This window comes from Notamacropus eugenii, chromosome 6, assembly GCF_028372415.1.
Source record: "Notamacropus eugenii isolate mMacEug1 chromosome 6, mMacEug1.pri_v2, whole genome shotgun sequence".
In the NCBI taxonomy this organism is placed as follows: domain Eukaryota; kingdom Metazoa; phylum Chordata; class Mammalia; order Diprotodontia; family Macropodidae; genus Notamacropus; species Notamacropus eugenii.
In genome coordinates this window covers 310,248,537-310,273,318 of record NC_092877.1, presented here as the reverse complement: position 1 = coordinate 310,273,318, position 24,782 = coordinate 310,248,537, and the positions used below count along the sequence as shown (strand labels likewise).

Here is a 24,782-nt window from a genome sequence, read left to right as displayed (position 1 = left end):
CTATTGCTTTGCTGAGTCTGGAGGATAAAATTTGTTCAGGGCTCTTTGAGAGATTCTCTTCAATATGTTTTGGGGGGAAGATTCAAAGGAGCTGTCAGCCAGTGTCCAAAACCTCACAGACAATGTGGTTTTCATAAAGACTGAGCAATAAAATTCCTTTCAAACTTCTCCAAAATTTCATATAAATGAGATCTTCTGAGCTGAGAGCTTTGCCAATAACATTTCATGTACATCTTTACCGGTGATGCAATATGCATCAAGATGGTTAGACACATCTGCATGGTCTTTTCTGGTTTCCAATGACAAGACTTCATTAAATGAGGCAAGGAAGGAAAGTCACTAATGGGTGTGTAAATCTACTAGGCAACTGCTTGTCCGTATACATTTGGCTCAAGTTAGGGATGGGATGACGGATAGCATCATTGGGCATGGTGAGGATAGAGGATCTGAGTAAGTGAGCCATTTCCAACTTCCATAGAACCAGTTAGCTTATGTATTGTGGCTAAATCTGTATATGTGTAGCCTGGAAAGCTACCTCAACCAGGGAGGCTGCTAAAATCTCTTGATGAACTTCAGCATAAGAATTCATATTCATTAGAATGACCAGCTTTTCACACTCATAGGTCAGGAATTCTGCTGTTGTTAAAGACAGACAAGGAGTGATAATATATACAATGGGTGGGTCACTGGACAAGTTGAAAAAGAGAGAGACATTATCCACTGAGTTATTTTCTTCAAAGTCTGACTTGAATAACCAAACAGTTTTCATGTTTATACCCATAGCAGCAAATACAATTCCAATATTCTCCTTGGTGTAGTCCATAACATCTTTGGATTTCTTTACCAAACCAGACTGATGACAGATCTGAACTGTGCGTAAGCCAGTAGCAAAAGAGATGGGAATTTTCTGCCCTATAGCCATATTGTTAATATTATTTATCACTGAAATGTCTGTTTGAATCATTTCCTACGGATGGATTCAACAATGAGGGTTGATTGACTGTCCTGTAACATCAAGAAAGTCTTTAGCTAGGAAAACTAGGCCTCTGTCAATAGATCTCCCAGAACCATTGAAAATTCAACCAAGCATAGTCTTAGACATTGGTGTTTGAAGAATATCTCCATAAACTCAGTATGTCTTCTTGGTATCTATACCTGAAGTTCCTTCAAAAGACTGAACTACTGATTTGCTTCCAGTAACCACTATCTCTGTGTCATTACATGGTTAGGTCAAGTGAATAACTTCAGCATATCTGGGAAATTTAATATATCTAAGATTATCAAAGGACCCTTGACTCCCGATACTGTTTTTTATGTGAGGCAGGGCTCAGGGAGGGAGATTTGGTTGATGGCCAGCACCTGCTTCCCTGGTCCCATCACAGATCCCATGCCAAAATTGGGTGACTTGAACAGGTTGGGCATGGCCCCATTTATAATTCCCCTCTTATCTTCTCCATCCCCATGACCCCATGAGTCCCATTGTTCAGGTGCAGATATAGCCAGGAGGTCTCCACTCTGTTTTATCTTCCCAACCTGTTCCTGACTTCTTCCATTATATCTATTTTTTAAAACACACACACACACACACACACACACACACACACACACACACACAGCAATGTCTCGTACTCAATTGCCAGAGAACCAATTAAAGTTGGGAAAATCAGCTGGTCAAAATCTGAGTTAGACTAACGTCAAAAGAAGCACACACATGTGACTGTTGCTGTCACATAATGAAACCATATCAAAATGATTGCTTGTCCCCAGCAATTTGCAAGCCATTGTAGAAAATGTGTTATTCTCATTATTTTAGGACATTCAGGAAACTAAATACTTTTTTGAAAAGCAAAATTTCATCAATTAAAAAGAACCTTAAGGGGTCATAGGATTCATTTCCCTCTCCCAATTCCTCATGCAACCTGTGGGTTTCTAGTATCATCATTCCATTCAGGTGCAAAGTATATACCATGCCCTAAAATATGTCAAATTGTTCAGCAATTTTTTAAAAATAGAAACTGGATTTTTATGACCCCTAGTTCAGGAGGCTGTTCATGAGACCTAAATCTTGGATTAGACATTTTAATTGTGGGTTGACTGGAGTACTGAGGAATCTTGTGGTCTCTGGCTGATCTTCATTTATTGATATTAAATGGGCAACAGGTGGTCCTCTAATGAACCATTCATTACGCCCAAGTAGCTCAATATGCTACTGGAGAACATTCAGAAAGAGACGTAAGAACAATGCTTATTTCCTCCACATCTATCCCTTGTCACTCCTTTAGACATAATGGACTATTCATCAGCTGTTCACAAAGCAGCATAGACAGCATCCCTGGGCAGTCCCAGCGTGGTGTTTGAGCTGCAAAACTTCCTGAGTTTGTCTGAATGTTTGCTCTACTCATGAAGAAGAAAAACACAAACTTGGCCTTCATATTGAATGGATTGGTAGGCAATTTGTGTAATCGCGTGTAGGCAGGAAATACCAACTGCTGTTTCTCATTCTTTTATCTCATTTATTCTAATTAATTTTCTTCAATATGCATTTTCAAATTTGTTTGTCCGCTTCCTGGCTAAGTAACCAGATTACAACCCCTCTGCCAATTAATTGGCTGGATAAGCAAGCCAAGAAGTGGGCAAACATATTAATATTGAAGAACGTTATTTCACATCAGTTCTTCAAAAATGTGATTTGAGAGGCAGCATGGTAATAATGCACAGAGCCATTGGACTTGGATTCAGGAAGTCCAAATCTTTTCTTAAACACTTAACTGTTAGGCTCTGGGCAAATCATTTAATCTCCCTTTACTCCAATACCCTCATCTATATCAATTCAAAAATAGTTAGCAAGTACTTATTACTTGTCAGGCACTATAAAATGAGGATATTGTGCTTGATGTCTCTCCAGCTCTAAATCTATAATCCTTTGTTCAGTAGTACTGGGACTCCTTCCACTGGTGCAGATTGCAACCCCTCTACAACTTCATAGATTTTCTTTAGGATATTCTATAGATGAAAACTTCATTACCAGCCTGGGAAGTGCTACTTCTCATCAGATGGTCATTGAGCCCATACACTAAATTTTTCAGGCCAAAAATGGCCCAGTAGAGTTTGTACTCAGACAGCACAGCTTTTGAGAGCTTAGGGTCTGGTGAGTCATTGTAATAAAACTTCAGTAGAAATTTGAACAAAAAAAACACTAAAAAAAAAGAGTAATTTATCTAATGTTATTTAACACAACTCAATATTTTTTGTGGATATTGTATTTGAGTAGATATGATTAAAAAAATTCTTCTTGCTCTCTCTAGGATTCCTTGATCAGGATGACCATATATTCAGCTACACCAGAAGAACCATCCAATTTCAGAAATGTATATAGGAGAAAAACAAACCACCAAAAAACCCTATGCTTCAATGTATTCCGTAGGAGTCCCCCACAGAGTGGCAAAAAGCCTTTCCCCTTCTTTACCTCTATAACCATAGCTCTCTCTTGGAGACTTAGACTGCTACTTTTTATGTAGCATCTGTACATCCATACTTAGAAATAAAAATAACAGTAAGTGGGGTCATGGAGAATGTATGTCCAATGTGGATTCCACCAAAGGGACAAGTCACCAAAGAAGTTAGTGTTCCTGGGTTAAGCAATACCAAAGGCACCTAGAAAGGTTGGGATAGTGAGGCATATAAAACTATTACAGACTTTAATTGTGTTTGTCCTTCATTGCCTAAGAAGACCATGCCATCAGAGAAATGATGACATGACTTTAAAATGTTTTGATGGAGGAACACTGAGAATGATGTCAGAAGCACTAGGTCTTAAGTCATATTCTTATTTATACTTCCCAGCCCCTGGTATAGTGGCTTGCACATAATAGGCAATGAAATTCAACCTAACAAGCATTTATTAAGTGTTCCTAAGGGGAAGCCATTAAGTTTGTGACTAGGGATGCCACACAAAACAAATAGTTCTTGCTCTCAAGAAATTTACTTTTTACTGGAGGCATAAGATGTAAACAAAAGAGCTTCCCTTGGCAGTTTGAAGAGAAAGAGAGAACTAATAGTTACCAAGCACTTATTAAACACCTGCTGTGTGCCTTGTAGTGAGCCAAGTCAGTCAACAAACATTTATTAATCTCTAATTATGTTCCAAATGCTGGGGGATACAAAGAAAGACAAAAGTGAGCCCTGCTTTCAAGGGGGTATTATTTTAATGAAGAAGACAACATTACAACAGTTTTATATACACATAAGATCTATACAGGGTAAATTAGAGGTAATCTCAGAGAGGGAGCATTAATTAGCATTAAGGGCAGGATTCAGAAAGGCTTCCTGCAGATGGTGGAATTTTAGCTGAGTCTTGAAGGAGGACAGTAGGTGGGAGTGAGGAGAAGAGGAAAAAACATTCCAAAAATGGGGGACAGTCAGTGAGAGGGCACAGAGACAAGAGATGACTTATCTTATGAATGGATTATAGAATAAGAGGAGGAGAGTAATATATAAGAAGACTAGAAAGGGTAGGAAGAGGTCAGGTTATGAACGCCTTTAAAAGACAAACCAAAATGATTTCATATTTGGTTCTGGAATCAATAGGGAGCAACTGAAGTTTATTGAGAAGGGGAGATGACATGGTGAGACCTGAGCTTTAGTAAGATCATGTTGGCAGCTGAATGGAAGAAAGACTATAGTAGGAAAACACTTGTGGCAGGGAGACCAACCAACAGATACTGCAGTAGTTCAGGTGTGAGACAATGAGGGCCTGCATCGCACTGGTGTCAGTATCAGCAGAGCATAAGAAAAGGATTTTATAAAGGTAAGACATACAGGCCTTGGCAACAGATTGGGCATGAGGCATGAGAAAGGATGAGGAATCAAGGATGATACACACCTTGGTTGTGAGTCTGGGTGCCTAGAAGGATGGTAGTACCCTTGGTAGTGACAGGAAGTTAAGAAGGAAAGGTTTGGAGGGAAAAGGTTATGAGTTGAGTTTTTGATGTGTTGAGTTTAAGATGTCTCCAGGATATATATTTTGAGATGTCTTCTAGGCAGTAGGAGATGTGATAATAGGAGTCAGGAGAGAGATTAAGGCTGAATAAATAGATCCAAGAATCATTTGCATAGAGATGGTAATTGAATCCATGGCAGATTAGATCACCAAGCTAAAGAATGTATCAGAGGAAGAGAAGAGAGCTCAAGATAGATCCTTGGGAGACAGACATAATTAGGTGAAATGAATTGGATGAAGATCCAACAAAGGAGACAGGAAAAGAAAGGTTAAACAGTTAGAAGGATCATCAGAATAGATATAGGCTAGCTGTTGTGGATCTAAAGCAAAAAATGAGCCAGTTCCTGTTAGTAAGGAGTTTGTTTTCCATCAGAACCACCGCTAAATGTGTCTAGTGTCCAGCCTACAGTAGGAACTTAATAAATTCTTATCAACTGACCAACTGGGATGGGGGAGAGAGATAATCAAGAAGCATTTGCCTGTAGCAGTTGAAACAGGAACTTAGACTAGAACAAAGTTAGGATCCTAGAATGCAGAGGTGAGTAGGGAGTACTTTCCTGAATGTTTTAAACTAATGAGAATACCACATTTTCTACAATGGCTTGCAGATTGCTTGGGACAAGTAATCATTATGATACAGTTTTGTTATGTGACAGCAAGTCACATGTGTGTGCTTCTTTTGACATTTGCCTAACTCAAACTTTGACCAGCTGGTTTTCTCAACTTTAATTGGATCTCTGGCAATGATTTTTATTACTCTGGCAATTTTAAGAGTTCTAGACATAGCTTTGTATGTGCATGTGTGTTTTTAAAAATGGATATTACTGAGGAAGGGAGGAAGTTGGGAGAAGGCTGGGCAGACAAAACCAAGAGTGGGGAGCTCCTGGCTATATCTATGCCTACACAGTGGGACTCATGGAGATGGAAAAGATAAGATGGTGCCTCAAGAGACTGGAGAATTAAGAATGGGGCCATGCCCAGCCTGTCCAAGTCACCCAAGTCAGGCATAGGGTCTGTGATACGGTCCAGGGAGAAGGCAGGTATAAAGGAAGGAGATGATAAGTTGATCTCAGGAAAAAGCAAGCAGGCCATTGCTACTAGATCAAATATATGAAGGGGAGCAATCTGACAAATAAACCCCTTAGGTTATTAGTTTTTGTTGAATGTCCTAATTGGTTTTACTCTTCATTGGCTATCTATGTAACCATCTGCAAGTTGCTAAATGTTCTTGCTTGGGCCTCAGTTTCCTCATTTATAAAATGGGAGAGTTGGACTGGATAGATTGTAATGTCCCTTCCACTGTAGATCTATGATCTTAAATTGGACTGATTGATCATTAGAGCAATTAATTTTCAATTCTCTCTTTTTCTCTCTGTAGAGTTTGGGGGATAGGAGAGAGAGAGAGAGAAAGAGAGAGAGAGAGAGAGAGAGAGAGAGAGAGAAGATATTCCAGAAGTCTTAGGATACTTTTAAGTGTTAATAGCTTAAATAGCTTAAAAGTGCCTAAGACTTCTGGGACACATTGTATATCTCTCTAACTAGAAATTTATGGATATATGTATACATATTCATATATATTTCTCTACCTCTATCTCTGTATGTATAGATCAATATATGAGCCATATATATATATGTATATATATACATATACACACAAATATGTGCATGTATATGTATCTATAGACATATGTGTGTATATATAGCTATAGATATAGATATAAGAATCTAGGTGTCACAGTGGCCTGGAATGAGGAAGAATCATCTTCCAGAGTTCAAATCTGGTTTTAGACACTTACCAGCTGTGTGATTCTGGGCAAGTCACTTAACCCTGTTTGCTTCGCTTTCTCATCTACAAAAAAATTGGAGAAGAAAACAGCAAACCACTTCAGTATCTTTGCCAAAAAAAATCCAAATGAGTTCACAAAGAGTCAGAAACGACTGACAAAAAACTAAACAACGACAAAATATATACGTGTGTGTATGCGTGCATTTATGTGTGTATACACACATATGTAGAGATATCTACACATATAGATATCTATTTCTCTACTATGTTTGTATATATCTATATGTGTGTATGTATGTTTGTGAGCATGTATGTACACACACACACACACACACACCCCTCTATGTCAAAATCTGTGCCTCAATTAGATAAGGCAGAAAAAGGAAAGCCTCACTCCTTTCATGGGTAATAATAAGGCAAGAAACATTTTTTTCTCAGGTTAATAATCATTTAAGTACCTACTATGTGTCAGGTACTGTACCAAGTGCTGGTAATAACCACAATGTAACAAGGATAACATTTAAGAAACAACTCAAAGTTAACATTTTAACTTTTCTAAAACCTTTCTCTCTCATCGGTGTTTTCAAAGTTAAAATGTGAAATTTTAGATTTTTTTTTAAACGTATCATCTCAGGTTACATTACCCATGAGAAGAATGAAGCTTCCTTTGCTTTTTGACCATATTTGATCGGTGCTCTCAGGAAATAGATTTGCTTTTTCCCCCTCTGTATTTCACCACTTGTTTGAAGAGGAAAGAGCAGAGGTTTTGTAGTTTGAAGTGCAGTTTTGTTATTTGCAACCTGTGTGACCCATGGACTTATTATTTGTGTTGCTTTGGAAAAGTCACTGACATACCCTGGGACTTAGTTTGCTCATCTATCAAACTAGAAGGTTGGATTAGATGGTCCCTGAGGTCCCTTCCAGTTTGAATCTATAAGCCTATGATGGGGCAACTCACTTAACCTCTCACTGCCCCAGGCAACTCTCAGATTAGAAGTATCACTTAAAAAAAAAAAGACCAGAAAACTAGATTTTGTTGTATTTTGTATCAACATTTAGTTTCCAAAAATAATTTAAATTTAATTTCTAAATAAAATCATGGTCTTCCCTTAAGAGATGGACCAGATTCTTTGGTCATAATATCTTCTTGATAAATATAATCAGTGGAAGAGCCCAAATAGAACCTTTGCCCTGTCATCTTAAATTTGAAACATGAGTGGAACCCTTGTCCTTCCAGAGAAGTTGTATAATTTTCCTCATTGGCTCTGGCTCTCCATGACCTTTGTAACACTTGTCTTCTGAGGAATGATATAACATTGTTAACATTGATCTGTTCCTTAGCAAATGTTCCCAGAACTTTCCCTTGAGATCTCATCCTCTTTGAGTGCATTTGACAGGAAAATCTATAGATTGCCTACTATGTATAATAATTACTAAATGTTTTTCTTTATTTGACCATTCTATGTCCTGCACCATTAATCAATCACATAGACAAACAAAAAAGGACCATTTATTCTGGATTTTCTGGGTTTATTCTTCAAATCAGAGTGACAGAAAGGGGGATAAAAGTAAAGAACAGTGAAGAGTAGTAATTTTATTTGAAGATATGAGGGATGCTTGCTTCAGTAGATCAGAAGATACCTTCAATTCTTTTAACTCTGAGTGATCATTTCAGTACAATTCATAAGATGCTAATCTAAGAAACTCAGTACATTGCATCATCTTTAAGCCAATCATTCATCCTTCAAGTCAGTTTCTAGGATAATAACTTTCTAATGCAAGCCAGTGTCTTGTGATTCAAGTTATGACCATAGCTCATCTAGAATCTCCAGAAGTATTGAGTGTTTGATGCTTTAGGAACTTGCTAATTATCGCATGAATTGCTTACAACCACATTCATTTGTCCAAAGTCTAACCTTTTTACCTAGATTATGACATTAAGATCAGATTATTACTTGAAGAGTCTATGAGCTGACATGTGGTCAGGACCAATCAGAAGAACTCTGGTTAAGACAAGAAAATGAAGGTGAATAATTACCAATTTTTCTCAACAAGAAATTAAGTTGCTGAGAAAAAAATGTTCTGAAAAATTTGCATGCAGGGGGGAAGAGCCAAGATGGTTTCTATTCCAAGATGGAGTAGAAAGCCACACATACACTACCTCTTTCCCCACAGCCCATAAAATACCTGGGAAGAAAGACTCTCAACAAATTCTAGAGCAGAAGAAGCCACAGAACAATGGAGTGGAGGAGATTTCCAGCCCAGGGTGACCTGAAAGGCAGATGAGAAAGGTCTGTCACACATGATGCAGAGCAGAGCCCAGCCCAGCCTTGGTCACACTGCATGGTGCCCAGAAGAGGACCCAAGCAGCCCTCAGGGGTGGAATCCCCAGCTGCAGTAGCAGCATTTACAGATTTCTCAACCCACAGGTGCCAAAGGTTAGTGAGAGGGTTTTTTCGGCTGGCCAAGAAGAGAGCAGGGTCTTCCCATAGCTCAGGCATCAGGCAGCGGTGGCGGAGGCCACATCTGGCAGCAGCAGCTCCCACAGCAGGCTGCATCCATTGCTGCATTGTAAAACCCCTGGGGAAACTGAGCAGACGATCCTTACCTCAGCCTTGTGTGTCAGCTCTGCCCCCACCTAATGCTCCTCGGGGAATTGAGCAGCTTCTCTGAATCTCAACCCCCAGGGCTGACTTAATGGAACTGGAGGCCAGGTGGTTGTGGAAAGGAAACTGTACTACTCACAGACTCTGGGCGCAAAAGTTTCTTGTTGTTCCCAGACTAGTGTACATGCTTGATTGTGCCACCTTGGTGGAACTGAGATCTTACAGATCCCCAAAGTATACCCTACTCTTGACAAAGGACCCAAAAGTCAAGTAATTGGTTGGGAAAATGCCCCAAAAAAGGGAAAAAAATAAGACTATAGAAGGTTACTTTCTTGGTGAACAGATATCTTCTCCCATCCTTTCAGGGTGAGGAAGAACAATGCTTACCATCAGGGAAAGACATAAAAGTCAAGCTTTCTGTATCCCAAACATCCAAAATAAATATTCAATGGTCTCAGGCCATGGAAGACCTCAAAAAGGATTTTGAAAATCAAGTAAGAGAGGTGGAGGAAAAATTGGGAAGAGAGATGAGAAAGATGCAAGAAAATCATGAAAAGCAAGTCAACAACATGCTAAAGGAGCCTCAAAAAATGCTGAAGAAAATAACACCTAACAATTGGCAAAAGAGGTTCAAAAAGTCAAGGAGGAGAAGAATGCTTTAAAGCAGAATTAGCCAAATGGAAAAGGAGATTCAAAAGTTCACTGAAGAAAATAGTTCTTTAAAAATTAGAATGGAACAGATGGAGGGGAAAAGGGGGGAGGTGAGAGAGAAAACATGAAACTTACTCTGATCACATTTGACTCAAGAAAAGAATAAAATGCACACACATTTTGTTATGTTTTGTATTGTCCTCTTACAATACAGGAAAGTGGGGGAGAAAGGGTTAAGCAGGGTTGGAGGGGATGACGGAAGAGAGGGCAATGGGAAGAGGGAGCAATTAGAAGTCAACACTCTTGAGGAGGGACAAGGTCAAAAGAGAGAATAAAAGAAATGGGGGGCATGATAAGATGGAGGGAAATATAGTTAGTTTTATACAACATGACTATTGTGGAAGTCATTTGCAAAACTGCAAATATATAGCCTATACTGAATTGCTTGTCTTCCCAATGGGGATGGGTGGGGAGGGAGGAAAGAAGAGAAGTTGGAACTCAAAGTTTTAGGAAGAACTTTTGAGTATTGTTCTTGTATACAACTGGGAAATAAATACAGGTAATGGGGTACAGAAATTTATCTTGCAGGTGGAGCCAAGATGGCAGAGTAGGAAGATGCACATACACTAGCTCTTACCCCACAGCCCATAAAATACTATAAAGAAGAACTCTCAACAAATTCTAGAGCAGCAGAAGCCACAGAACAATAGAGTGGAGGATATTTCTAGCCCAGAGTGACCTGAAAGACCAATGGGAAAGGTCTGTTGCACCAGACATGGAGCAGAACCCAGCCCAGCCTTGGCCATGTGGCACCAAGAGGAGCAGATCTGAGCAGACTTCAGGGATAGAATCTCCAGCGCAGTGCAGGTCCTTCAACCCACAGGTGCTAAAGATCAGTGAGAGGGTCTTTTCGACTGGCTGAGAAGGGAGCAAGGTGTCCCCATAACTTGGGCCTCCTCAGATAGCAGCAGAGGAGGCAGCAGAGGACAGGGGCTCCCAAAGCAGGCAGAAGCCTGCAGCCATTGTTGAAGGTCTCATCTTAAACACCCTGAGAGAACTGAGCCCTGTGTGGTGGCCCTGCCCCCACTTGAGCAGTTGATCTTAATCTCACGCTGAATAGTGTCCCTGCCCCCCCTCAAAGCCCCTGAGGGTTTGGAGCAGCTCATTTGAATCTCAGTCCCCAATGCTGGCTTGGCAGAACTGAAGACAAGGTGGCTGTAGACAAGAAACTCAGAAGTCAAGTAACTGGCTGGGAAAATGCCCAAAAAAGGGAAAAAAATAAGACCATAGAAGGCTACTTGCTTGGGGAACAGGTGTCTCCCCCCATCCTTTCAGATGAGGAAGAACAAGGCATACCATCTGAGGAAGTCAAGACCTCTGCCTCCAGGGCCTCCAAAGGGAATTTGAACTGAGCTCAGGCAATAGAAGAGCTTAAAAAACAAGTTAGCAGCTTACTAAAGGAGAACCAAAAAAAAATGCTGAGGAAAATAACAGCTTTAAAAAGAGGCTAACTCAGTTGGAAAAAGAGGTCCAAAAAACCAACCAGGAGAAGGAGGCTTTAAAAAGCAAACTTAGCCGAATGGAGGAGAAGGTTCAAAAGCTCACCAAACAAAATAATTCGTTGAAAGAGAGAATTGAATTCAGGGAAATGAATGACTATGAGATAAACCAAGTAGTTAGTAAACAAAACCAAAAGTTTGAAAAAATAGAAGATAATGTGGAAACATCTCATTGGAAAAACAACTAACCTGGAAAATAGATCCAGGAGAAACAATTTAAAAATTATGGGACTACCTGAAAGCCAGGATCAAAAAAGAGCCTAGACATTATCTTCCATGAAATCATCAAGGAAAACTGCCCTGATGTTCTAGAATCAGAGGGAAAAATAAATATTGAAAGAATCCACCAATCACCTCCTGAAAAAGATCCAAAAAGAGAAACTCCTAGGAATATTGTGGCCAAATTTCAGAGTTCCCAAACCAAGGAGAAAATGCTTCAAGCAGCTAGAAAGAAACAATTTGAGTATTGTGGAAATACAATCAGGATAAAACAGAATCTGGCAGCTTCAACATTAAGGGATCGAAGGGATTCGAATGGAATATTCCAGAGGTCAAAGGAACTGAGATTGAAACCAAGAATCACCTACTCAGCAAATCTGAGTATAATACTTCAAGGGAATAAATGGTCATTCAATGATACAGAGGACTTTCAATCATTCATATTGAGGAAAAGACCAGATCTGTATAGAAAATCTGACTTTACAGTAAAAGAATCAAGAGAAGCATGAAAAGATAAAAAGAAAAGAAAAATCATAAAAGACTCTCTAAAGCTGAACTGTTTACATTACTACATGGAAAGAAAATATTTATAACTCTTGAATCCTTTCTCAGTTTTTGGGTAGATGGAGAGATTGTACATACACACACACACACACACACATAGACAGGGAGTACAGGGTGTGTTGAATCAGAAGAGATGATATCCACATGAAAAAAATAAAATAAAATAAAAAATTAAGGAGTGAGGGAGGAAAATACTGGGAAGAGAAAGGGAGAAATGGAATGGGGAGGGCTATAACTCATAAAAGAGATAAGAAAAATCTTGTTCAGTGGAGGAGAAAAGGAAGAAGGGGAGAGGGGAAAAATGAAACTACTCTCTCTACATGTGGCTGAAGGAGGGAATAGCATGCTCACTAAATTTGATATGAAAATTTATATCACACCACAGGAAAGTGTGGGGGAGGTGACAACTGGGGTGAGGAAAATAATAGAACGGAGGGCAAATGGAAGAAGGGAGTTACTAGAAATAAACACTTTCGAGAAGGGACAAGGTCAGTTATGGGGGGGGAATGAGAGGGGGATAGAGTAGGACAGAGGGCAATATAATTAGTATTGCTCAATATGATTACTATGGAAGTCTTTTGCAAAACGACACGTATTTAGTCTGTATTGAATTGCTTGCTTTTTCAGTGGGGTTTGGGGGGGAGGGAGAGAAGTTGGAATTCAAAGTATTAGCAATGAATGCTGAGGATTTTTATTGCATATACAGGGAATGGGATATAGAAATTCATCTTGCCCTACAAGAAAAGAGAGAAGATGGGGATAAGGGAAGTGTGGGGTGTGATAGAAGGGAGGGTACATTGAGGGAAGGGGTAATCAGAATGCAAGGTATTAGGAAGCAGGGGGGAGGGAGTGATGGGGAGAAAAATTGGACATGTTACAAAGTGAGGTAAAAGCAATTAGTATTAAAACAATTGACAATTAATTACTGAGAATAAATCAATGACATCTTTAGTGTGGGGAAAAGAATTTTAGTCTAAATTTCCTAGAGGAAGGTAACCTTGGGAAAAATTTGCCATTGATGGAAAAGTTAAGGTTTTAATGGTAAATTTGATTTTATGATTGCTATTTAATCAGGAACTAGAACACGTAAAGAAAGGCATGTAAGCCACTTAACACTTGCCTCAAAAGATGTTCCTTAGCCAAAGTGAAATTATAATCATATCTGAAACCTGGTTATTGGAACTTGCCATTTTTAGATGATATGGGACTATTAAGTGACTGTTCTTCTGAGTCTAAACTCCAGGTATGGACAGAAAGAAAGGCGGTCTGAGCCTCCAATCCATGATGCCAATAAGCTGGTGAGATGCTGGTATGAACTGTAAAAGTTGATCTCATGGGAAGGGTGGGAGAGCAGCTGTTCAGCCTGGGCTGAGGTAGGATTCTCCTGACTCAATCTCGCCACTGACACCTGGCAGACTTTAAGCCTGACTGAATGCAAGGGGACAATCTAATCCTGCCTGGAATTGACATGAAGTTGGGGTGATATTGTTTCCCTGCAATGTCCCTACTCTTGGTGGCAATTTCCTGTCAAAAGTCAAAAGGTTTGTAAGCTTAATACTAGATCTATTAAATTATAGATTATTGGTAGGGGAACATGCGAGGTTAAGTCTAAAATTAAGCTACTAGGCATAGGACTTTAGACCAACAACAATAAGTTAGGGTCCTTTAATTCTTAGTAATACTGTGGAGACAATTAGGTCAAGAGTTTGTGAAGTTAGCAACATAAATATTATTTGTGTCTCAGTTGGTTAATGTTTAAAAAAAAATTCTTTTGTGGTCCATATTGTAAATGCTTTAAAAAGAAGTATCACCTGACCAAAAGTTTGAACTGTTTCATCTGTTATAAACTGTGTTAAAAATGAAAAATAAAATTAAAAAAAAGAAATTTATCTTGCTCTACAGGACAAAAGAGAAGACAGGGATAAGGGAAGGGAAGAATATTAGAAGGGAGGGCAGATTGGTGGTAGGGGTAATTAGAATACTCAACACTTTGGGGTGGGGGGAGGGGAGAGATGGGGAGAAAATTTGGAACTCACAATTTTATGGAAATGAATGTTGAAAACTTAAAATAAATAAAAATTAGCAAAGTAAAAAAAAATTTACGTGACATTTTTCATAGTTTTCCTTACAAAGCATTAGCATAGTGTTAAGAGCAACAAGTATAATTCTTTTTTGCCCAGCAATCAGTCACTTCTGGTAGTATTGTCATTTTTATTATGTAGGCATGACCCAATCATGACCACTGAATATTATTCCAGCTATTTAAATTGTTCTTTATTTCCTTTAGGAGTGCTTTGTAATTCATCTCTGCAAGTATTAAATGTACTTTGTATATTGTTCCAAATATTGTGTGCATTTTGTAGTTATTTTAAAGACTTATCTTTTTATCTTTACCTCTTGGATATTGTTATTATCATATAAAATATTTTTCATTTTATGGTTTTATTTGGAGTGCATTATATTAATGGGTTTATTTTGAGTGCATTGTATGTGCCCAGCACACACTACAAGTAGGTGCTAGGAATACAAGTACAAAAGCTAGGCTCTTCTTGCCCTCTAGCAGCTTACATCATACTAGAGGAACATTTATGTTCAGTCATTTTCAGCTGTGTCCAAATCTTTGTGGCCCTATTTGGACTTATTTTGGCAAAGATACTGGCATGGTTGATCCATTCCTTCTCTAGATACTTTTACAGACTAGGAAATTGAGACAAACAAGGTTAAGTCACTTGTCTGGGATCACACAACTAATAAGTGTCTATGACTGGATATGAACTCAAGATTTCTTGACTTTTTCCACTGTGCCCTCTGGCTATCCTACTAGAGGAATAGAGCATAAGTAAATACAGGTTACATACGAAAGAATTATTCAATGATTTAAGGATGGGGAATCATAAAATGACTCTTGAATGAGGTGGTACTTGAGGTAAGCCATGGAGGGAGGAAAGGATTTCAAGAGACAGAGAAGAGAAAGAACTTCCCAGCATTAGGCACAACATCTTCAGAAGCATGGAGGTGGGGCATAAAATTTACAGAACAGCAAGGAGACCAAATTCAGCCAGGGCACAAAGTTCGTGACAGGGAATAAAGTGTCATAAACCTGAAAATAAAAGGTGGAGCTAGATTGTGACCCACTGTATAAGGACTTTTTACCTCCCATGAAAGACCTTGGATAAAGCACATGGGGAAGGCTACAGCTGCAAACTAGAAGAGTGTAGCCAATTCCTCACCTGTGGATGCAATTTGATGACTCCTACCTGTTCTGAAAATGTTCAGTTTGCCATCCTGCCACAAACTTACACACAGTAGGTGCTGAATAAGTATTTGCTGGCTTCTTATTGATTATATTTGTATCCAAATAAACATAGAAATAAGTATGGTCAAGGGCACCACTATCTTTCACATATTCCAAGCTTAAAATATAAGATCAGTTCTTCACTCTCTTTCCCCTCCCCTACCATGTCAAATATATTGCCAAGTCCTGCTGATTTTGACTTTACTTAGATGCATTCTGGGAAGATGGTGAAATAGGTCACAAATTTCTAGGCTGTCTAGATTTCCTCCACAAACAAGCAGAACATTGCCATGAAATGAGCGTAGAGCAGCAAAAATAAAGCAGCAAAGCAGTTGTCTTCCTAAGACAATATTCACAATCTCTCTTATATATACCCCCTTCTCTGTTCTGACACTATTACCACCCTGGTATAGGCCCTCATCATCTTCTACTCAAGTATAGCAATAACGTTCTGGTTATCCTATCTGACTCCACTCTTCTCCCATTCCAGTCCATCCTCCACTTAGCTGTCAAAGTGATTTTCCTAAAGTATAGATCTGCTCATGTCATCCTTCCCCCCACCCCCATCAGTAAATTCCAGTGACACCCAGTCACTGCAAGTCTCAAATACAAAATGCTTTTCTTGGCTTTTACCATCACAATTGCTTTCCTCCATGTACTCTATGATCCAATGACCTTCTTGATGCTCCTTACACAGATTTCGTCTTTTGGCCCAATGCCCCTTCACTGACTCTCCCCCATATCTTGAATAAGTCCATGTTTCAACTTCTTAACTTTCTTCTGGAAGGTCTCTCCTGGTATTTCTCAATGTTGGTACATTTCCTTTGAGAAAGCCTTTATATTTCTTGTACGTACATAGTTGTTTGAATGTTGTTTTCCCCATTAGACTATAAGTTTCTTGAGGAAAGGGACTATTTTTTCCTTTCTTTGTAATCCCAGCCGTTAGCACAGTATTTGCCACAGAGTATTTAATAAACACTTGCTGACTTGACTTGACAAAATGTGTTCCCAAAGCCAGAGATTTTTGAAATATGAGTGATGTGATACTATGAAAATAAAATCTCTCTCTCTTCCTCTCTTGTTCTCCCCCCTCTCTCTCTCCATATTATATATGTAAAATGAATTAATTTTTCCCTTTCTCTGAAGATATTAGTAAAACTATAGTAGAGACTACAGTAGTGTTCTCTAGATACCTTCTATTTTGGGGGGGGGAAGAGGGAGGCAATTGGAGTTAAGTTAACTGGACTTGCCCAGGGTCACACAGCTAGTAAGTGTCAGGTCAAATTTGAATTCAGGTCCCCCTGATTCCAGAGACAGTGGCCCTATCCACCTAGTGGCCCCCATTTCAGCCTATTGTTTTTTTCAAATCATTTTTACTGAGCCTGTGTCTGAGCGAATTCGAAAAAATAATGCATATGGTTTAAGAGCTGCTTTATTAAATACTTGGCTAAAATCAAAGTGTAGTACATCATCAAAGACTTTAATTCATTAATTGTGTGATGCAAAAAGAAACAAACATGAAATTTGTATCAATTGTTCTTTATGGTTTAGTGGTCCTAATTCTATCCCACTGGCACTTTTTTTCTTCAAGTAAGTCAGTTCTAATCCTGGTATTGGACCTGAGACCTATTGGATGCAGAGGGAGAGAACAGTGATTCTTGGATTATGTTGATATCCACTAGGATCTACTTTACAGGAGTGGGGCATTTGGGAGGGGACACATAACTTCATTAAGATCCTCTAAGTAGTGGGGTTGATATGGTGATGGTAAAGTAGGAACCATATTTGTTTGTTAGAGATTTTGTATTGTTTTGTACTGATGCCAGTTATAGCTCTTGAAACTACAGTTTCATCTTTCTGTCTCTATTTCTCTCCCTGTCTCTGTGTTTCGGTCTCAAGCTTTCTCTCTCTCTCTCTCTCTCTCTCTCTCTCTCTCTCTCTCTCTCTCTCTCTCTCTCTCTCTCTCTCTCTCACACACACACACACACACACACACACACACACACACACACACACACACACACAGTGATTTGAAATTTTTCTTCTCATTTATTATTCTCTCACATTTCAGTAGCACTTTAAATTTACAAAGCACTTTCCTAACTTCTGTTCTGAGGTAGGTATTGCATGTTTTACTGTCTCCATTTTACTGATAGGGAACTGAAACTCAAAGTGGATATGACTAGTTGTGTCACATAGTGCCAGAGAAGGGACTCAAGTCCTGTACTTCAGACCCCATGGCCAGGGTTCTCATATGCCCCTCACTGCCCCGAGGTGCACGCAGAACTCACCAGGGCACCTAGCAATATTGCTTTTTTTTTAACCTATCTATTTAATAAATGGAACCATTACGGATGTCTTTTGGCCTTGGGGCAAATGAAAAAATTACTGAGACACTAAAGGTCCCATGAACTTAGCAAGTTTGGGACACTACATTAGATGGTGTTCTCCATAATCCCTGTACCTTTAAGAAAATATGTCAACCTAAATATGACTAATCAGAGTTAGGTATAAATGCTAAGAAAGTAGAGCCTGATGGGATGGGGGTAGGAGGAAGAAACTCCTTGAGTAAACAATAGGATAATATTTTTGTTTATTAGTAGAACTTGCTTTGCTTCTCTAGTGAGCTTGTTCAAATTATTTTTTATGTTTGTATTAGGCTGATTAACATCAGTTGAAATACTTTTTAAAGGATTGATGTTTCTGCAAATGATCTGTTTGAAAATCTCTGACAAGCAGTTTGAGGTCCTTGCTTCTTTAGGAGGCAACTTTCTTTGGAAGTTTTCTGAACTCAGGGGAATAGGTTCTGATCTAAAGCCACATCTCTGTTTAGATTGGTGGTATTCTGACTTCATCTGTGACCAACAATTTCACTGAGCAGAAGTGGAACAGTGACATCTAGTGCCTGAAATATCACCTCAGTAGTTTTCTCCCAGATCTTTGATTTTCTGAGGTTGTAAATGTTTGAAGAAAAACGAGCCTACGCATAGTTTACTTTTGTTAGATTGGGGCCAAAAGATGTATCTTTTGTTAGTCATGTGATAAATGAAAACACAGAGAGACTGAGTTTGTGGTTAATTAATAATCAATTTATTATATTTATCAAATTGATGATCAGTGGTATCTCTTGTAACCAAAGACAAAACCATGGAGACACTGAATGCTTTAAATACCTTTGGGAAAAAGGGGGTGCCCTTGCCAGGTGAAAATCAACCCTGATTGATGAGCAATTAATGAGGGAGTAGACATTTAGATAAGGAGGTGGGCCAAAAGTCTTCAGCTTCTCCTACTGAGAACTTGACTTGATTATCAGACTCACCTACTTCCAGCAATCTGGACAGATGAATCCGTCTCCAGCCAGACCATTCTGATTGGTTTTCTCCTTCATGAGCTGGGTCACCCTAAACTCTAATGGAGGGGTGTAAGGATATGGGCTTATTCCCAAGAATTCACCTAGAGTAGATTCTGTTTATACTTCAGACTGAAATAAGATCTCCTCGTTGCATGGGGTCTTGTCCAAGACCTAGAAGCTCTTACCCTGAGAATTAAGGTTCTATCAGCCATGCCTTTCAGAGACTGGCTGACTAAGGTTCTATCAGCCATGCCTTTCAGAGACTTAGTGGCTAATTTACAGGTGCTGGTGTCTGAATGAAGAAACAAAAAACCTGGATCCTAATTAATAATGAGTTATTAATATAATAGAAAATAATCATTTCTCAGTTACCTTCAATCTTTCCAAATGCATTTAAGAACTTTATCCCTCTGTCCTTCCCTCTTCTTTCTTACCCAGAACAAACCCTAATACTTAGATTACTACAACGGCATCTCAGTTAATCTCCCAGATTTTTTGTTGTATGCTGAATTTGTCATATAGTCTTCCATCGTCCTTTGGGTCCTGCCGTTTTGATTCATCTGCGATCATGCTGTTTTGCGAGTTGCTGCCATGTAGCATCACATGGTAAATATTTATTGGATCATAATTGAGAACTGGAAAGGTCATATTACGTCATCTGGACCAATTCCCGCATTTTAGAGTTGAAAAAATTGAGACTCGTTTAGATAAAAAGTGATGTACACAACATCACAAGACAGAGTGGCAGAACCAGGACCTGACTTGATATTAAAGAGATGGATTTAGGTCTTTGCTAACAATTTGAGATGAGAGTCTATTATTACATACATATGTATTTTATGGAACAGTTCACTGTTGTTCTAAGAGTGATTAGTTTTATGACTCCAGCGAGGGAACGAGACCTTTTAGAGGGCAATATCAGCTACTCATTCTATCATCTATAGCACTGCCCAGTGTTTAACACTCATTGTTCATCAGTTATTTGATAATTTTGACTTTTAGCATTTAATAATATATTGAACTTGCTTGAGGATAAAAAAAGAATATTGTATAGATCTTCAATGCTAACCTGCAAATGTCTTTCCAGAAAAATAGGGAGGACCTGAAATCTTGTTTGGAAAATTTAAGAACATCAAAAGAAGATACACAGTCATCCACAAAAACAAACAACAAAAAAGGATAGGTATTTAAGGTAGATGAACTTGGGAAATAGTCTCACTGCCCCCTCCTCCAAGTAATAGAATGTTCTTTTCTATAGAAAAGCTATTTAGTTATTCATTCATTAACTCTTGAGATGCAAAATGTGAAAAGTCTTGGGTTGCTCTATCTTTATTCCCATATCCCTACCACCTTCTTGCCCAAGATCATTTGTCATGTATGCCCCTTCATATACAATAGTTGTTTCAGCATCTACTATCACTGTTTGCTTGTAGTTATTTATCCTTCTTATTTTCCCTGGGTTGGTAATAGTACATCATGCTGTTTAATCCTTTCTGCTGTGGTTTTCCAGAAACCTCCAAGATCAAGAGTCAGAAAAGATGGGCAAAGAAGCAGAAAGCCCCAGTGAGAAGTAGGTGCTTCAAGGTCATAATTGCAATATTCTTTGATCCTTAAGTTTGGCTGGGTAACAGGAAGTTTTAAAGCTGTCAGTTGCCTAGGAGAGCTGTCATTTCACAGTTCAAGGGTTCAGTAGCTTCAGTCTTTTAATAATGTATGGGCTGTACAATCATAAGGTTTAAGTATGAGCAAATCTTTGCTGTAATTAAAGTAGGAAGATGTTTCATCCCAGAGTGCTTCACAGTCATTAGGCAGGAATTGTAAAATGCTGACTTTTGGAGAAAGGGGAAATTTCATAAGGGGTTAGGGGGAGAGGTGCAATTGAATGATTGAACTTGACAGATTTAGGTAAAGGATGTATGGGTGGAGCAAGAAGGAAAATAAGAGAAATTGGAGAAAGAATTGGGGCACCAATTGGGCTCCTTAAGACTTCCTGGTTCTTTTCAGCTCCAATCAGTAAGCTCTACTGGGCTTCTGCCTTCAATCTTTGTAGTAAAACTTAGATTGGACAGTCAAGAAAGCCATTTTCAAGGAAATATATAAATTATTTTTAAAACTGTAGGCTTAAAACTCACTGAACATGCTGATCAGGATATGAAATTGTGATAGATTTTTCTATTGAAAATGGCAGGTAACTTTAAAGCTGCTTTTTAGAAACAAATGGATAGTATACAGTGGTTTTAAAGAAAGGAAAAAATGTCAAGACTAGTGAAATTCCACAAAGTTGTATGAGTTGCAGTGGATGTCCTACTAGTTTTAATTGTCTATGTACAGAAGCCATGCAACCTCACAAGAGTTCCTTCTAGAGTTTAGAGGACATGGAGGAAAATGATGTTGAAATATCCACTGGAGCAGGGTGTTAAACTCAAAAAGAATGGATCTCTGACTGCTGGATGATGCCTCTGCAACTAGAAAACAAAATGGAGAGATTTTTTTAAAGAATGTAGGGGTAAATTTTGTTTCATACTTGCCTGTGTATTCTCAAATATGGGGGAGATAGAATCATCAAATTCTAAAAAGTAAAAGGGACTTTGGAGTCCATCCAGACAAAGGGTTTTTGATCTGTGGCCCACTGATCCTCAAGAGGTCTGTGGATAAATTTCAGGGTAGGAGCGGGTCTAGGAACATAATGAGAAAACATATCTTTATTTCAATATAATTGATTTAATTTGTAATTCTATCTATTTTATGCATTTAAATCATTAATCTGACAAGGGATTCATAGCCATCACCAGGATGCCAAAGTCTATACCACAAAAAAGTTTCAAGAACCCTTGATCTAGAACACTGTGCTCATTAAACAGCTGAGGTTCAGAAAAGGAAAAATCTTGCTCAAGATCACTTAGCGACTTAGTAAAAGACCTGGAATTTGAATTCTCCAGTCATCATTCTTGGTCAGTTGACTTTTTAAAAAAAGTACAGCATAGGGAAGATATTGATGAATAACAATTATTTCAAAAATGGTCTGATAGTGGGGGTAGTTAGAGGGTCGAAAACTCAACATGAGTCAACTTTATGATATGGCAAGCAAAGAATCCAATGTCATTTTAGGCTGTATAAGTGAAACACAGTGAACAGAATTAGGCAAGTGACAGACAAACTAGTGTGTGCCCAGATAAAGGTGGCCAGTAAAGTAAGAGGATAGACTGGAGACCATGCTACCAGAAGTCTAGCTGAAGGACCTGGTGATGTTTATCCAGGTGTAGATAAGACATGTAGTAAGCAGGGCATGATAGCTCTCTTTAAGTGTTTGAAGGGCTGTCATGTGTCTTTCTGTTGAATTCAGCCCAATTTTCTAAACTGTAAAGACTTTTTGCATCCTGATGCCATTATGCATTTGTTAACTATCATTCCTAGCTTCATATCATCGGCAAATTTAATAAGTATGACATTTATGTCTTCATCCAAGTCATTATAAGTGTTGGAAAGCATGGGACCAAGGAGAGTGCCCTTCTACAGTCTACTGAACGCTCTCTTACAGGTTGACATTGCGCCAATCACCAGTCTTATTTGGGTCAAATCATTCATTGCTTTCTGAAGCCACATAGCCATGTCTCCTCCATGTTATACTTGGAATACAAATCATGCAGCTCAGACTTCAGGTATCCTCATAGAGGGAGAGATGTCTATGGATGGGAGAAAGTGGCATGGCCTTCCCTTTGGCTACAGAACTGGACTCCCTCAAGTACTGCAAGCTACAGGGGCTGACCAAGAGCTAGGACCTCCAGGCCAGCCTCCGGGAAATAAACTAAAATCATTGAAAGAACACTTTCATCATGAGCTCAAAAAAGAAAAGGAGAGTCAAAATGGCAAGAGTAACATCTCTGCTTCTTCTCATGGGGAGATAGAAATGCTTAAAGGCAATGAAGAAAAATCTGACCAGGAAGCTGGGGTTGTCTTCATCCCTGGGAACAGGTGAAAACAGCCCCCGGAAATAGTGGCTCCAAGCAGGATCAGTCAGAGATGATAAGAAGTGATCATCTTGGGTTACCCAGATAGGAAAAATATCAAAAGGAGAATCTCTTAGACATTGAAGTGTCCACAAAACCATCCAAAGATAACCAAAAGAGCAAGTGGATGATTTGCTCTGAAGAAAATGAAATGGAGGGTGATATACTTTTTAATATCTCTTCAGGAGGAAACGGCCCTCATCATAGGGATGGTTTGTCCAAACCTCAGAAACAGAAAACAATATTTACAACTCCAAATTTTAAGAAGATTCATGAAGTTTGTTTTAAGGGGAAATGGAATCTATTAATCAAACAGATGGAAGTCCTTAACAACTCGGTGAAGGCATTAAAGATATTAGCTAACCTAAAAGGTTAAACCTAAAACTAACCTAACTGGAACTTCCCACAGGAATTCCAAGAAATGGGTGAGCATGAGGACAATAAGCCCAGTTCCTCTTCTACATGGATGCTCTACACAGACATCTCTTGGGACCGCGAATCTTGTGTGAGAAACTGTTCAAACCATCTACCCTCTTAACTAGCAATGAATGTCAGGTTCTCAAAGGCTACTAAAGATAATGAGCATAAACGTTCACTGACCAAGACTCCAGCCAGAAAATCTCCATATATCAGCATGCTTGACACCCAGCCTAAACCAGGCTCCTAGTGAAGAATTAAGGAAAAGGAGGCAGCAAGCCAAGGGTGAACATACTCCAGCTGTTATCCTGTTCAGATTTACAGCTGAGGCAACACAGACTCCAGTCAAAAATAAGAAACTTTGATTTTACAGCCAGTCTTTCCCATCTACTTTGCTGTGAGCCATACAAAGAGAGGCTAAAGCCCTGGGGGGATTCTAAAGAACATATTGCTCTGAATGAGATAAATAATAGAATTGACTTCCACAAAACAAACAAACAACAAAAACCTTACAAACAGCCTCATCTCCAGAGCAGATGAAACACAGCCAAAAAAAAGAAAAGAGAAGAAAGATCGTGTCCTTGGTACTTGAAGAGGACTAGTCATGCTTGGGACTAAACAATCTGCCGAGCACTCGGGAGATATTCTTAATTATGAATATTTTATGCTTCATGTAAATATTTCCATATTGCTTTGTCCTTGTAAATTTCTTCCAATCTGTACTAACTCTGTCCTTATCCTTACTTACAATAGATGTATCTTTGGAACTATCATATTAACCTGCTACTAACTGCCATCAATGAAACAGTGATACTGTCAGCTTACAAATGCTCATTTATAAACTCTGGCAAATTACTTAAAATGGTCTTTCCCTTACTCCTTTTTGTTTAATTAAGTACAGCTTCTTAATCCTTGAACTAGATTTTTCATGTCACGTGTCCTCCTCTAGTCTTAGGGTTTCAAATAGTTTTCATGCATAATCTTTTTCACATTTTAAATGATAGGAGAAAAAAAAAGATAGAGTAGAAGACTCCTCTCCACCTCCAGAGAACTTACCAACTAAAATTACTGAACCCTGGGTAAGCATCCATATAAAAAAGTCAAGGTTCAATATTTTTTTAGACTTTTCCTTAGATAACTGTTCTCCATAAATACATATTCAATGATAGTTTGTTATTAGACTCCATTCTTCACATTTACACCCTGAATAAATTAAGATTAAAGCAAAAGAGATCATGCTCACGTCTTTTTTTAATGATTATTTCTTTAATTTAGTTTTCAAGATGGTTGTGCTCTGCAATCTAGTCTCTTATTCAAAGGATATAAA

At 38.7% G+C, this 24,782-nt stretch overlaps 2 pseudogenes; one reads left to right on the top strand and one right to left on the bottom strand.

Annotated features, from left to right (window-relative positions):
• On the bottom strand, positions 1-22,640 carry LOC140512379 (V-type proton ATPase subunit B, brain isoform-like; annotated as a pseudogene).
• Positions 22,641-22,720: 80 nt separating this feature from the next.
• LOC140512378 (nucleolar and spindle-associated protein 1-like) lies at positions 22,721-24,245 on the top strand (annotated as a pseudogene).
• The last annotated feature ends 537 nt before the right edge of the window (positions 24,246-24,782 follow it).